Genomic DNA, 13,117 nt, shown 5'->3' with positions numbered 1-13,117 from the left:
TTACACTAAAGTCTCAGACACTTCTACCTCCAGTCCTTCAGACCTTCTTCAGTACTTCACATAGCTTTATTTTTTAATCCTCACTTTAGTGGGTTTTATGTACCCAACCCCCAAATATTTTAATGTATAATTGTCACACGTTGCACTTTTGAACCAAGTAAACATTAATTGGACACCTACTATGTGCCAGGTACACACTGGTGACATAAAGAACAAAATGCTGACATCCTCTTCAAGCAGAGAGGAGAAACCACAGAAATCTAATGTGTTATGAAAATTTCAAAGGTGTATCTTTGCATGAGATATTATGAGAATCCAGAAAAAGGCAATTTTCAACCCAGGAGGGGCAGCAAAGTCTTCCTTGGCAAGTATTAGAGGACAAATAGGAGTTTATTAAGCCAAGAGAAAAGGTTACAGGTAGGAAGAAAGATCATTTTGTTACATAGAGCAATAACAAAGAACAATGAATCAGTTGCATAAGATTATGTGCTATTGGAATATAAATTTAAAGGCAGGAAGTCATGAGAGTTGCAACTGGGGATAAATTAGAATCAAGTCATGGGGGGATTCTGATAACTTAATTCTGCTCTTGCTATGGAGCCATTCTTCCCTAAGCCAACTCAGATCCTTTTGTGGGGGAATGGAAATACGGCAGGATAAATAACTAAGTAGATGACTTTACACAACTACAGAAGTTTCTTCTTTTATGTTTTCCAGATGCCTGGGGAGAAAAGATGCAAAAGGCAAGAAAATAAATATCATGGAAATTTATTAATTCAGATATCGCTTGTTGTGTATAAGTCATCAGAAATAATAATACATGCTACAAACATCTTTTAAGTGATTATTGGAGATTACAACCGAAAAGCATAAATATTATGTCAATATCCTTTGGGGTCCCTTATAACAGTTTTAAAATTCTGTAATTATGGCAGTGCTTTGGATTTTGTTTCTAAGAAACTGCTAGAGGGGAAATGACTCTAAAGAAGGAATTAAGAACTCAGTCTTGGCTTGTGTTGCAATATCTTTCTGTTCTTAGGACTCACTTTATAGCAAACAATGAGGCTACTTACCAAAGGTTTCTCAGAATATTTCAAATTTCAAAAAAGTACATTATAGGAATTGAGGAGATTAGTCTGCTAAAAAGCTTATAAGAAAGATACAAAATGTGAAATTATTGATTTAAGTAAACTAACTATAGGTAAATGAGGATAGATATATATGTAATATGTAAATTATACCTCATTAGTGCTTTTATGATGTGTGTCTGGTTCTATGACTAAAACTGTACCATTAACACACATATTTTTGGTCCTGGTACATTTTCATTTTAAAAATTATTTCTCAAATCTTCTAATTATTGACATTACTGACTAGTGCTATTTGAAAACTCTTTGTAGTCCAAGTTACTTATCATCATGTTGGATAAAAATAGACAAATGCTATATGCTGCCTTTTAAGAAATACGGTTTCTGGCTTCACCTAAGCTAATTAACAGGCTAAAGTAGTGCCATTAGCACTGCCCCATGAAGCTGATCTCCTTAGCTGATTGATTTCTCTCTTTCCAAGCCTAAGAATCCTAACCTATACTATGTGGTAAGTCACATTCAAATTTCCTTTTACCATTGATCCTGTAAGTGGTTAGACTAGGTTGCTAATAGGTTAAATAATGGGTCGAAATCCTAGGTAGTTTTTCCGATATTGTTCTTTGGGTTCATGCCTTGCCCCAGTTAGTTCCATCAAAATTAAGAAGGCAGAAAACCGGTAGTAGGTATAGGTATACATTCTCTTATAGAAAGTACGCTGTAACTTAAAAAAAAATCTAACACTAAATTTGAAATGTTTGTTTTATGGAACACTAATTCCCAAAAACGTTTTTTCGAAAGTAAAGGAGAAATGGCTCCAAGGTCAACCTTCGCATGTTGAATGTTTGAAATGTTGCATAGATGGCTCAATCAAGGAGAATCCCAAACATTAGCATATTAAAGGTTCTGAAACTTCCCGTTATAAATAAACCTGTTTCCCTTCATTTAACCAGAATTATGAGGCTTACCTGTCAAGAAAGTATTTTTTTTCTTGTGAAATATATCAATATTCTATGGAATTTCACAATTTTAGAAAATTTTATTGAAAGATATTTAGTAAGAATTTTGGAATTCACAATGTTCAAAAAATTTATTTATTTTATATATCTACAGTAAATCTCATTTCACAGATAATTTGGGGATCATGAATATTATTCCAAGATTGGCTTGTTCCAGTTGCAGAAGTAGAAGTGATAATAAGGTTTCCTTATTTCCAATCCAAATCATCTCACTGTTCCAAAGAATTATTAATTGGTTGCCCAAAGATATTCATTAATTCTTTATCTGGAAGTATAATATACTTTCTACCAGGTTTGGGATAGGAACATATTTACAGTTTTCAATTTAATAACAAACAAATTGCCAAACATAAGCAAACTATGGAGCATAGTTTTCACTTTTCCCATATGCACAGTTCCAAAATCATAGCAATAACAGATAAAATATATTAGGCATTTGAAATGTCATCATGGGGCTCACCAAGATAAACTCTTGTATAGAAAAGACATGGAATAGGAAAGCAAAGCAGTAAGAAGACTGATTCCACAGGTTCAGATCCAGGTTGTAGCAGCCATTGTTAGGGTGGTTTTAAAAAGTTCCACATGAAATTAAGACCAAACAACAATCATTTGAAAACAGGGGTTGGGGTGTGTGGGTGGCTCCTGCTCATTAAAAAGCAAAATCAGAACCTGGAAAAACAAAATCAAAAACACTACTGCTGATTTACTTCCTGAAACTATGCTGTTACAGGGATATGGGAAGACAATGACATAACCTCAAATGAAAGAATAATTTCTGCATAGCAAGAGCAAGAATCTATAAAATGTGGCCGGGTGTGGTGGCTTACACTTGTAATCCCAGAACTTTGGGAGGCTGAGGTGGGCGGATCACGAGGTCAGGAGATCGAGACCATCCTGGCTACCACGGTGAAACCCCATCTCTACTAAAAATACAAACAAAATTAGCTGGGCGTGGTGGCGGGCGCCTGTAGTCCCAGCTACTCGGGAGGCTGAGGCAGGAGAATGGCGTGAACCCGGGAGGTGGAGCTTGCAGTGAGCGGGGATCATGCCACTGCACTCCAGCCTGGGTGACAGAGTAAGACTCTATCTCAAAAAAAAAAAAAAAAAAAAGAATCTGTAAAATGTAAACATTTATAAATAAGTCCCAAAGAAGATGAGACAGACTAAACCACCAACTGGAAGTGAAAAAAATATAGTCATTGAAATTAAAACACACACACACACACACACACACACACACACACACACACACTAGGTGAAACAACTTTATAGATGGAACAACTCTACAGAAAAAGAATTCATGAATTGGAAAATTATACTGGGGAATTCACATAGAATGCATCACAAAGAGCAAAATGAATTTGTAAAGGGCAAAGCAAAGCAACTAAGAAATATAGATGACTAATTTCAGAGACTCCAGGATGAAAGGATAGAATAAATAAAATCTGAGCAGATATAACTGAATTTTCCCTAAGTGAGGAAAAACAAAAATGCTTATAACATATTTTGAATTGAGTTGTGTGCAAGATACACATAAATACAATTAGAACCAAAAGGTTAAAGACATTAAAAATAATTGTAAAACATAGAGGAAACCCATTACAGAAAAATGACACAATCTGTCAGGAAATTTCTCTTTAATAATAGAAAACTCAGAAGACAATGGAATTCTATATTTAAGGTGTTGAAGACAGTATCTGTGACTTAGAATTTTATTTGCAGGTAAATCATAAAAATTAAAAAAAATGAAGACAGTTTCAAACACATAACCACTAAGAGTATTTACCGTAGACACTCAGCTTAAAAAATACTTAAAGATTGTCATCAACTAGAGAACACAGGAATGGATAAAAATGTCACTAAATATAAGTATTTATTGACCCTAAAAAAATTTGCTATTTTATATATTGTTTAAAATGTCAAATCATAATTCTAATTTTAAATAACAAGATGATAGGTTGAAATGATTAATGCATAGTTGTACTGTGATAAGTTCTGTGTTACATATGAGAGAAGGGGAGAAATGTTGCATACTGTTAGAATTTGTTAAAAAATGTGACCAACTATATATGTTTTTTAAATTTTAGCATATCTGTGAAAGTGATTATATAATTAGAGCTTTTAAGCCTATAGAGAAAAATAAAAGTAGCTATTAAAATTTTTACTGATTCATTAAATTAACTATCTTCTATTTCTTTCAAAATTTCTATAATTCAGTGATGATTCATATATCTGCATGCATATATCAAATGATTTTAACAACTAAACAATACCCATGACATTTGTCATTAAGTTTGCTTCAGAAAATGGAGCACAGTTATTTTCAATGTGTTTCTAATAGTTAAAACTGTAAGAGAAATTCAGTCTCTTGTGTTCTTTGCAATGATTGTTGAGTGGTAGAGTTTCATACATATCTATCTTAATATCATACATATAATCGCCTTAAAGATTTTCTTGAAACAGGAGAAAAGAAATATAATTCTTTTTTCATGCACAAACATGTATACAGCTTATTTTTAACACAAAAATAGGACTTATGTATTTTTCTTTTCTGTTTTTTTTTTCTTTTTTATATTATACTTTAAGTTCTAGGGTACATGTGCACAATGTGCAGGTTTGTTACATATGTATAAATGTGCCATGTTGGTGTGCTGCACCCGTTAACTCGTCATTTAGCATTAGGTGTATCTCCTAATGCTATCCCTCCCTCCTCCCCCAACCCCACAACAGGCCCCAGTGTGTAATATTCCCCTTCCTGTGTCCATGTGTTCTCATTGTTCAATTCCCACTTATGAGTGAGAACATGCAGTGTTTAGTTTTCTGTCCTTGTGGTAGTTTGCTCAGAATGATGGTTTCTAGCTTTATCCATGTCCCTACAAAGGACATGAACTCATCCTTTTTTATGGCTGCATAGTATTCCATGGTGTATATGTGCCATATTTTCTTAATCCGGTCTATCACTGAGGGACATTTGGGTTGGTTCCAAGTCTTTGCTATTGTGAATAGTGCCACAATAAACATACGTGTGCATGTGTCTTTACAGCAGCATGATTTATAATCCTTTGGGTATATGCCCAGTAATGGGATGGCTGGGTCAAATGGTATTTCTAGTTCTAGATCCTTGAGGAATCGCCACACTGTCTTCCACAATGGTTGAACTAGTTTACAGTCCCACCAACAGTGTAAAAGCATTCCTATTTCTCCACATCCTCTCCAGCACCTGTTGTTTCCTAACTTTTTAACGATCACCATTCTAACTGGTGTGAGATGGTATCTCATTGTGGTTTTGATTTGCATTTCTCTGATGGCCAGTGATGACGAGCATTTTTTCATGTGTCTGTTGGCTGCATAAATGTCTTCTTTTGAGAAGTGTCTGTTCATATCCTTTGCCCACTTTTTGATGGGGTTGTTTGATTTTTTCTTGTAAATTTGTTCAAGTTCCTTGTAGATTCTGGATATTAGCCCTTTGTCAGATGGGTAGATTGTAAAAATTTTCCCCCATTCTGTAGGTTGCCCTGTTCACTCTGATGGTAGTTTCTTTTGCTGTGCAGAAGCTCTTTAGTTTAATTAGATCCCATCTGTCAATTTTGGCTTTTGTTGCTATTGCTTTTGGTGTTTCAGTCATGAAGTCTTTGCCCATGCCTATGGCCTGAATGTTATTGCCTACGTTTTCTTCTAGGGCTTTTATGGTTTTAGGTCTATCATTTAAGCCTTTAATCCACCTCAAATTAATTTTTGTATAAGGTGTAAGGAAGGGATCAAGTTTCAGCTTTCTACATATGGCTAGACAGTTTTCCTAGCACCATTTATTAAATAGGAAAACCTTTCCCCATTTCTTGTTTTTGTCAGGTTTGTCAAAGATCAGATGGTTGTAGATGTGTGGTATTATTTCCAAGGGCTCTATTCTGTTCCATTGGTCTACATCTCTGTTTTGGTATCAGTACCATGCTGTTTTGGTTACTGTAGCCTTGTAGAATAGTTTGAATCAGGTAGCGTGATGCCTCCAGCTTTGTTCTTTTGGCTTAGGATTGTCTTGGCAACGCAGGCTCTTTTTTGGTTCCATATGAACTTTAAAGTAGTTTTTTCCAATTCTGTGAAGAAAGTCATTGGTAGCTTGATGGGGATGGCATTGAATCTATAAACTACCTTGGGCAGTATGGCCATTTTCATAATATTGAGTCTTCCTATCCATGAGCATACAATGTTCTTCCATTTGTTTGTGTCCTCTCTTATTTCATTGAGCAGTGGTTTGTAGTTCTCCTTGAAGAGGTCCTTCACATCCCTTGTAAGTTGGATTCCTAGGTATTTTATTCTCTATGAAGAAATTGTGAATGGGAGTTCCTCATGATTTGGTTCTCTGTTTGTCTGTTATTTGTGTATAGGAATGCTTGTTATTTCTGCACGTTGGTTTTGTAACCTGAGACTTTGCTAAAGTTGCTTATCAGCTTAAGGAGATTTTTGGGCTGAGACGATGGGGTTTTCTAAAGATACAATCATGTCATCTGCAAAGAGGGACAGTTTGACTTCCTGTTTTCCTAATTGAATACCCTTTGTTTCTTTCTCTTGCCTGATTACCCTGGCTAGAACTTCCAACACTATGTTGAATAGGAGTGGTGAGAGAGGGCATCCCTGTCTTGTGCCAGTTTTCAAAGGGAATGCTTCCAGTTTTTGCCCATGCAGTATGATATTGGCTGTGGGTTTGTCATAAATAGTTCTTTTTATTTTGAGATACGTCTCATCAATACCTAATTTATTGAGAGTTTTTAGCATGAAGGGCTGTTGAATTTTGTCAAAGGCCTTTTCTGCATCTATTGAGATAATCACGTGATTTTTGTCTTTGGTTCTGTTTATATGTTGGATTACATTTATTGATTTGCATATGTTGAACCAGCCTTGCCTCCCCAGGATGAAGCCAACTTGAACATGATGGATAAGCTTTTTGATGTGCTGCTGGATTTGGTTTGCCAGTATTTTATTGAGGATTTTTGCGATGATGTTCATCAGGGATATTAGTCTAAAATTTTCTTTTTTTTGTTGTCGTGTCTCTGCCAGGCTTTGGTATCAGGATGATGTTGGCCTCATAAAATGAATTAAGGAGGATGCCCTCTTTTTCTGTTGATTGGAATAGTTTCAGAAGGAATGGTACCAGCTCCTCTTTGTCCCTCTGGTAGAATTCTGGCTGTGAAACCATCTGGTCCTGGACTTTTTTTGGTTGGTAGGCTATTAATTATTGCCTCAATTTCAGAACCTGTTATTGGTCTATTCAGGGATTCAGTTTCTTCCTGGTTTAGTCTTGGGAGGGTGAAGGTGTCCAGGAATTTATCCACTTCTTCTAGATTTTCTAGTTCATTTGCATAGAGGTGTTTATAGTATTCTCTGATTGTAGTTTGTATTTCTGTGGGATCAGTGGTTAATATTTTTATGTGTGAATTTGATCCTGTCATTATGTGTCTGTAATTGGTGGGTTCTTGGTCTCAGTGACTCAGTGACCCCAAGCTAGACACAGAGTGCTGATTGGTGCATATACAATCCTCCGGCTAGACAGAAAAGTTCTCCAAGTCCCCACCTGACTCAGGGCCCCAGCTGGCTTCACCTAGTGGATCCTGCACCAGGGCTGCTGGCGGAGCTGCCCACCAGTCCCACGCCGCGCACCTGCACTCCTCAGCCCTTAGGTGATTGATGGGACTGGGCGTTGTGGAGCAGGGGGCGGCACCCATCGGGGAGGCTCAGCCGTGTGGGAGCCCACCTCTAGGGGGGCTCAGGCATGGTGGTCTGCAGGTCCCAAGCTCTGCCCCGCTGGGAGGCAGCTGAGGCCCAGCAAGAATTCCAGCGCTGTGCGGGCCGGCCGGCAGTCCTGTGGGACCCTCCGAGCCAGGCGCGGGATATAGTCTCCTGGTGTGCCATTTCCTACGGCCGTTGGAAAAGCACAGTATTATTAAGGTGGGAGTGTCCTGATTTTTCAGGTACCGTCTGTCACGGCTTCCTTTGGCTAGGAAAGGGAATTCCCCGACTGCTTGCTCTTCCCCGGTGAAGCAATGCCCTGCCCTGCTCCTTGGGCTGCACCCACTGTCTGACAAGCCCCAGTGAGAAGAACCCAGTACCTCAGTTGGAAATGCAGAAACCACCCATCCTCTGCGTTGCTCATGCTGGCAGCTGCAGACTGGAGCTGTTACTATTTGGCCATCTTGGAACCTCCAAGAAATGTAATTCTTAAGCTAGAACTGGATTTATATTATGTATGCTACTTTTGTAAACAATTGTTTCAATCAATAGTACATAATGAATATTTCCACCAGTCATTAAATATTTAAAATGCAGAAAAAATATTAATTCCAAAGAAAACAGGAGAAAAAGGGAGCAAAGGGAAAGGGTATGGAAAAAAACCACAAAATAAGTGGCAAAAATAAAAATAAATGTATATGTAATAGATTAAGCTCACAACAAAAGAGTGTGATTTACTAACTTGAGATTAGTTATCAAAATTCAAGCTGCAACTATGCTGAGAAATAGAGAATACAGATGTGGCAAAAGATGCCATATAAACAGTAACCAAAAGCAAGCTGGCAGCAAATTATTAATATCAGACAAAACAGAACTTAAGAACTAAATTGGAAGAAACATAACAAATAATAATTCACAAGGAGTATATGAGAATCATCAGTTTGTGAGTAGCTAAAAATGTAGTTTTTACTCTATATAAAGCAAAAACCAGCAAAATTATCAGGTAAATTTTACAAACTAACAATTATGATGGGATATTTTAATTCAACTCTGTCAAAAACTCCATAAGCCAAGCAGCCAAGAATAAATCAGTTAAGTTATAGAAGTTTTGAATGAAACACAGAGAGGGAGATTGATTTACCCCTAAGAAATAGAAAGTATGCTTTCAAGAACACAGGAATCATTTACTAACATTAAGTTCATACATTTCACACATTATTTTGAAAATAAAATTAAATTAATAATTTAGTAATAAATAATAATTTATACTAGAAAGTTAAAAATTTAGGAAGGCATTTCTAAATTTCTAGAAATTTTTAAATATTCAGGGTTGAATAATAAATATAGCAAATAATAAAAGTATGCAGTATTTAACTACATCTGTGATTGGAATGAACTTGCAGTCTTAAATACCTTTATTAAAAAATAATAATATTTGAAAATAAATAAATTTAGCTTTCAAATCAAGAAGCTAGAAAAGTGAGAAACAACAACTCTTAATTAGGGAGAAAAAATTCCAAAATTAAAATGAGAAATTAATTGTGAAATGAATCAAAGGAACAAAAGATAAACAAAAGTAAATATAATTATTTAATGAAATAATAAATCTAATAACATAGTCACATTACCTACAGGAATGATCAAGAAAAATGATAAAACATAAAAAATACAGTCATGCACCATATAACGATATTTTGGTCAGTGACGGACCACTATAACATCATAGCATAAGGCATTACTCATGAGTTTGTCGTGATGCTGAAGTAAACAAACCTACTGCACTGCCAGTAATATAAGGTATAGCACATACAATTATGCACAGTACATAATACTTTATAATAATAATGAACAACTATGTACCTGGTTTATGTTTTTATTATACTATACTTTTTATCTTTATTTTAGAGCTTACTCTTTCTACTTTTTTTTTCAAGTTAACTGCACAACAATCTAAGCAGTTCCTTCAGGAGGTATTCTGAAGAAGAAGGCATTGTTATCACAGGAGATGACAACTCCATGTGTGATAGTGTCCTTGGAGACCTTCCAGTGGAATAAGGTGTGGAGGTTGAAACAGTAATAATGATGATCCTGACCCCGGATAGGCCTAGGCTAATATGTGGATTTGTGTCTCAACTTTTAACAAAAAGTTTTTAAATGTTATGTATGTGTGTGTGTGTGTGTGTGTGTATATATATATAAAACACACTATATATTACATATTATATGTATTATATTATATATATAGCTAAGAAAATAAGGATATAAAGAAAAACTATTTTTGTGTAGCTATATAACATTGTGTTGTGTTTTAAACAAATGTCATTAAAAAAATTTAAAAGTTAAAAAAATTTAATAGTTTATAAAGTAAGAAAGTTATAAAGAGAGAGGAGCCAGAATAAGCAACTATTAGCAGCCAGGAAGAGCTTCTCCCCTGAAGAGACCACACCATCAAGAAGATTGGCACCCTTTGGGTAGATCTTCAGAAAGAAAACATTGAGAGTGGATGGAGGGAGGAGACAGATCCTTGGCTGAAATGGGAGGAAGCTGGGAACCCTCCATTGGATTGCTGAGCACCAGGACTTGTTCCTGGCCCAGAGTGGCTCCTGGAGAAGGGCTGAGTTAGACAGGTATGGAATGGCCCACTGTCAACACGGACCTCCAGAACCCTAGCTGCAAGAGACCCCATGACCCCCATCAACATTTGAGCTGGGTAGGACAGCTGCTTGGAGAGTTGGCAGGGACAGGACTCTAGCCTACCTGGAGCCCAGAGGGTTTGGCACAAGAATGGCTGCAGTGGAGCATACCTAGGGTGTCCATCCCCCAAGGATTGCCAAATACTTCTAGGTGGTTTTGGCCTTTGGTGACTGTTGGATCTGGACAGAATAGGGCTATCTTGCCTGTGGGATGGGGGCTGTGTAACATGAGCATGCCCTGTCTGCCGGCCTCTCCCAGGGTCCTTATCTGGCTATACCCACTTCCAGTGCAAACTCAAATGCCCAACACTGGTGCTTCCCAACAGCCACTGCTATAGTTCCTGCACTGACAGACCCCGACCGTATTAGTCAGGGTTCTCTAGAGGGACAGAACTAATAGGATATATGTGTATACAAATATATATAAAATACATATATTTATATATTATACATTAGTATTTTTATTTATGTATTTATATTTTTAAATTTATATTAGTTACATATATATATAAATATATAACATATATATATATAAAGGGGAGTTTATTAAATATTAACTTACATGATTAAAAGGTCCCACAATAGACTGTCTGAAAGCTGCAGAGCAAGGAGAGACAGTCCAAGTCCCAAAACTGACGAACTTGGAGTTTGATGTTTGAGGGCAGGAAGCATCCCACATGGGAGAAAGACATAGGCTGGGAGGCTAGGCCAGTCTCTCCTTTTCACGTTTTTTTTGCCAATTTGTATTTGCTGGCAGCTGATTAGATTGTGCTTATCAGATTAAGGGTGAATCTGTCTTCCCCAGCCCACTGACTCAAATGTTAATCTCTTTTGGCAATGCCTTCACAGATACACCCGGGATCAATATTTTGTGTCCTTCAATCCAATCAAATTGACACTCAGTATTAACCATCACACTGCCTTTCTTTTGAAGAAGAAAACATTAAAACAGCTAGAGAGAAGGGGCAGGGCACCTACAAAGGAAACCCCATCAGGCTAAAGAGGACCTTCCAGCAGAAACATTGTTAAGCCAGAAGAGATTGGGGTCCTGTATTTAGCATCCTTAAAAAAAAGCAATTCCAATCAAGAATTTCATATCCAGCTAAACTAAGCTTCATAAGCAAAGAAATAAAATACTTTTAAGACAAGCAAATGCTATAAAAATTTGTTACCACCAGACATCCTTATAAGAGGTCCTAAAGAGAGTGCTAAATATGGAAACAAAAGACTGTTACCGACCACCACAAAAACACACTTAAGTACATAGACCATCAACACTATAAAGCAACTACACAATCAAGTCTACATAACATCCAGCTAACAACATGATGATAGGACCAAATCTGCACATATCAATATTAACCTTGAGCATAAGTGGGTTAAACGCCCCACTTAAAAGGCACAGAGTAGAAAGTTGGATAAAGAAGCAAGACCCTAGTGTGTACTATCTTCAAGAGACCCATCTCACATGCAGTGAAAAACACAGGCTCAAAGTAAAGGGATGGAAAAACATCTATCGATCTATCAAGCAAATGGAAAACAAAAAAGAGCAGGGGTTACTATTTCAGACAAATCAAATTTTAAACTAACAACAATCAAAAAGGACAAATTAGGGCATAATGACAAAGGATTCAATCCAACAAGGCATAATTTTCCTAAATATATATGCACCAAACACTGGAGCACCGAGATTGATAAGTTCTTAGAGACCTATGAAGAGACTTAGATAACCACAGAGTAATAGTGGGAAACTTCAACTGATAGTGACAGTGTTAAACAGATCACCTGACGGTATTAGACAGATCATCCAGGCAGAAAACTAACAAAGATATTCAAGACCTAAACTTGACACTTGACCAAATGAACCTAACAGAAATCTACAGAACACTCAACTCCACAATAAGAGAATATTTATTCTTCTTATCTGCAAATGACATATACTCTAAAATCAACCACATGCTCAGCCATAAAGCAACTCTCAACAAATCCAAAAAATTGAAATAATACCAACCACTCTCTCAGGCCACAGTGCAATAAAAACAGAAGTCAATACCAAGAAGATCTCTCAAAACTGTACAACTACATGGAAATTAAATGATCTGCTTCTTAATGACTTTTGGATAAACACTGAAATTAAGGCAGAAATCAAGAAATCCTTTGAAACTAATGAAAGCAAGATACAACATACAAGAATATTTGTAGCACAGCTAAAGCAGTGTTAAGAGGGAAGGTTATAGCACTAAACATCCACATTAAAAACTTATAAAGATCTCAAATCAAAAACCTAACATCACACCTAGAGGAACTTAAAGAAATAAAAGCAAATCAACCCCAAAGCTAGCAGAATAAAAGCAATAACCAAAATCAGCTAAACTAAATGAAATTGAGACAGAAACAATGTACCGAAGATCAATGAAATCAAAAGTTGGTTTCTTGAAAGAATAAATAAGACTGGTAGACTGCTAGCTAGACTAATAGAGAAAAAGAGGGAAGATACATATGAACACAATCATAAGTGACAAATAAGACATTACTATTGACCCCACAGAAATACAAAAACCCCTCAGAGACTATTTTGAACAAATTAGAAATTCTAGAA

This window comes from Hylobates moloch, unplaced genomic scaffold, assembly GCF_009828535.3.
Source record: "Hylobates moloch isolate HMO894 unplaced genomic scaffold, HMol_V3 SCAFFOLD_3, whole genome shotgun sequence".
Lineage (NCBI taxonomy): Eukaryota > Metazoa > Chordata > Mammalia > Primates > Hylobatidae > Hylobates > Hylobates moloch.
This window is presented reverse-complemented; position numbering follows the sequence as displayed.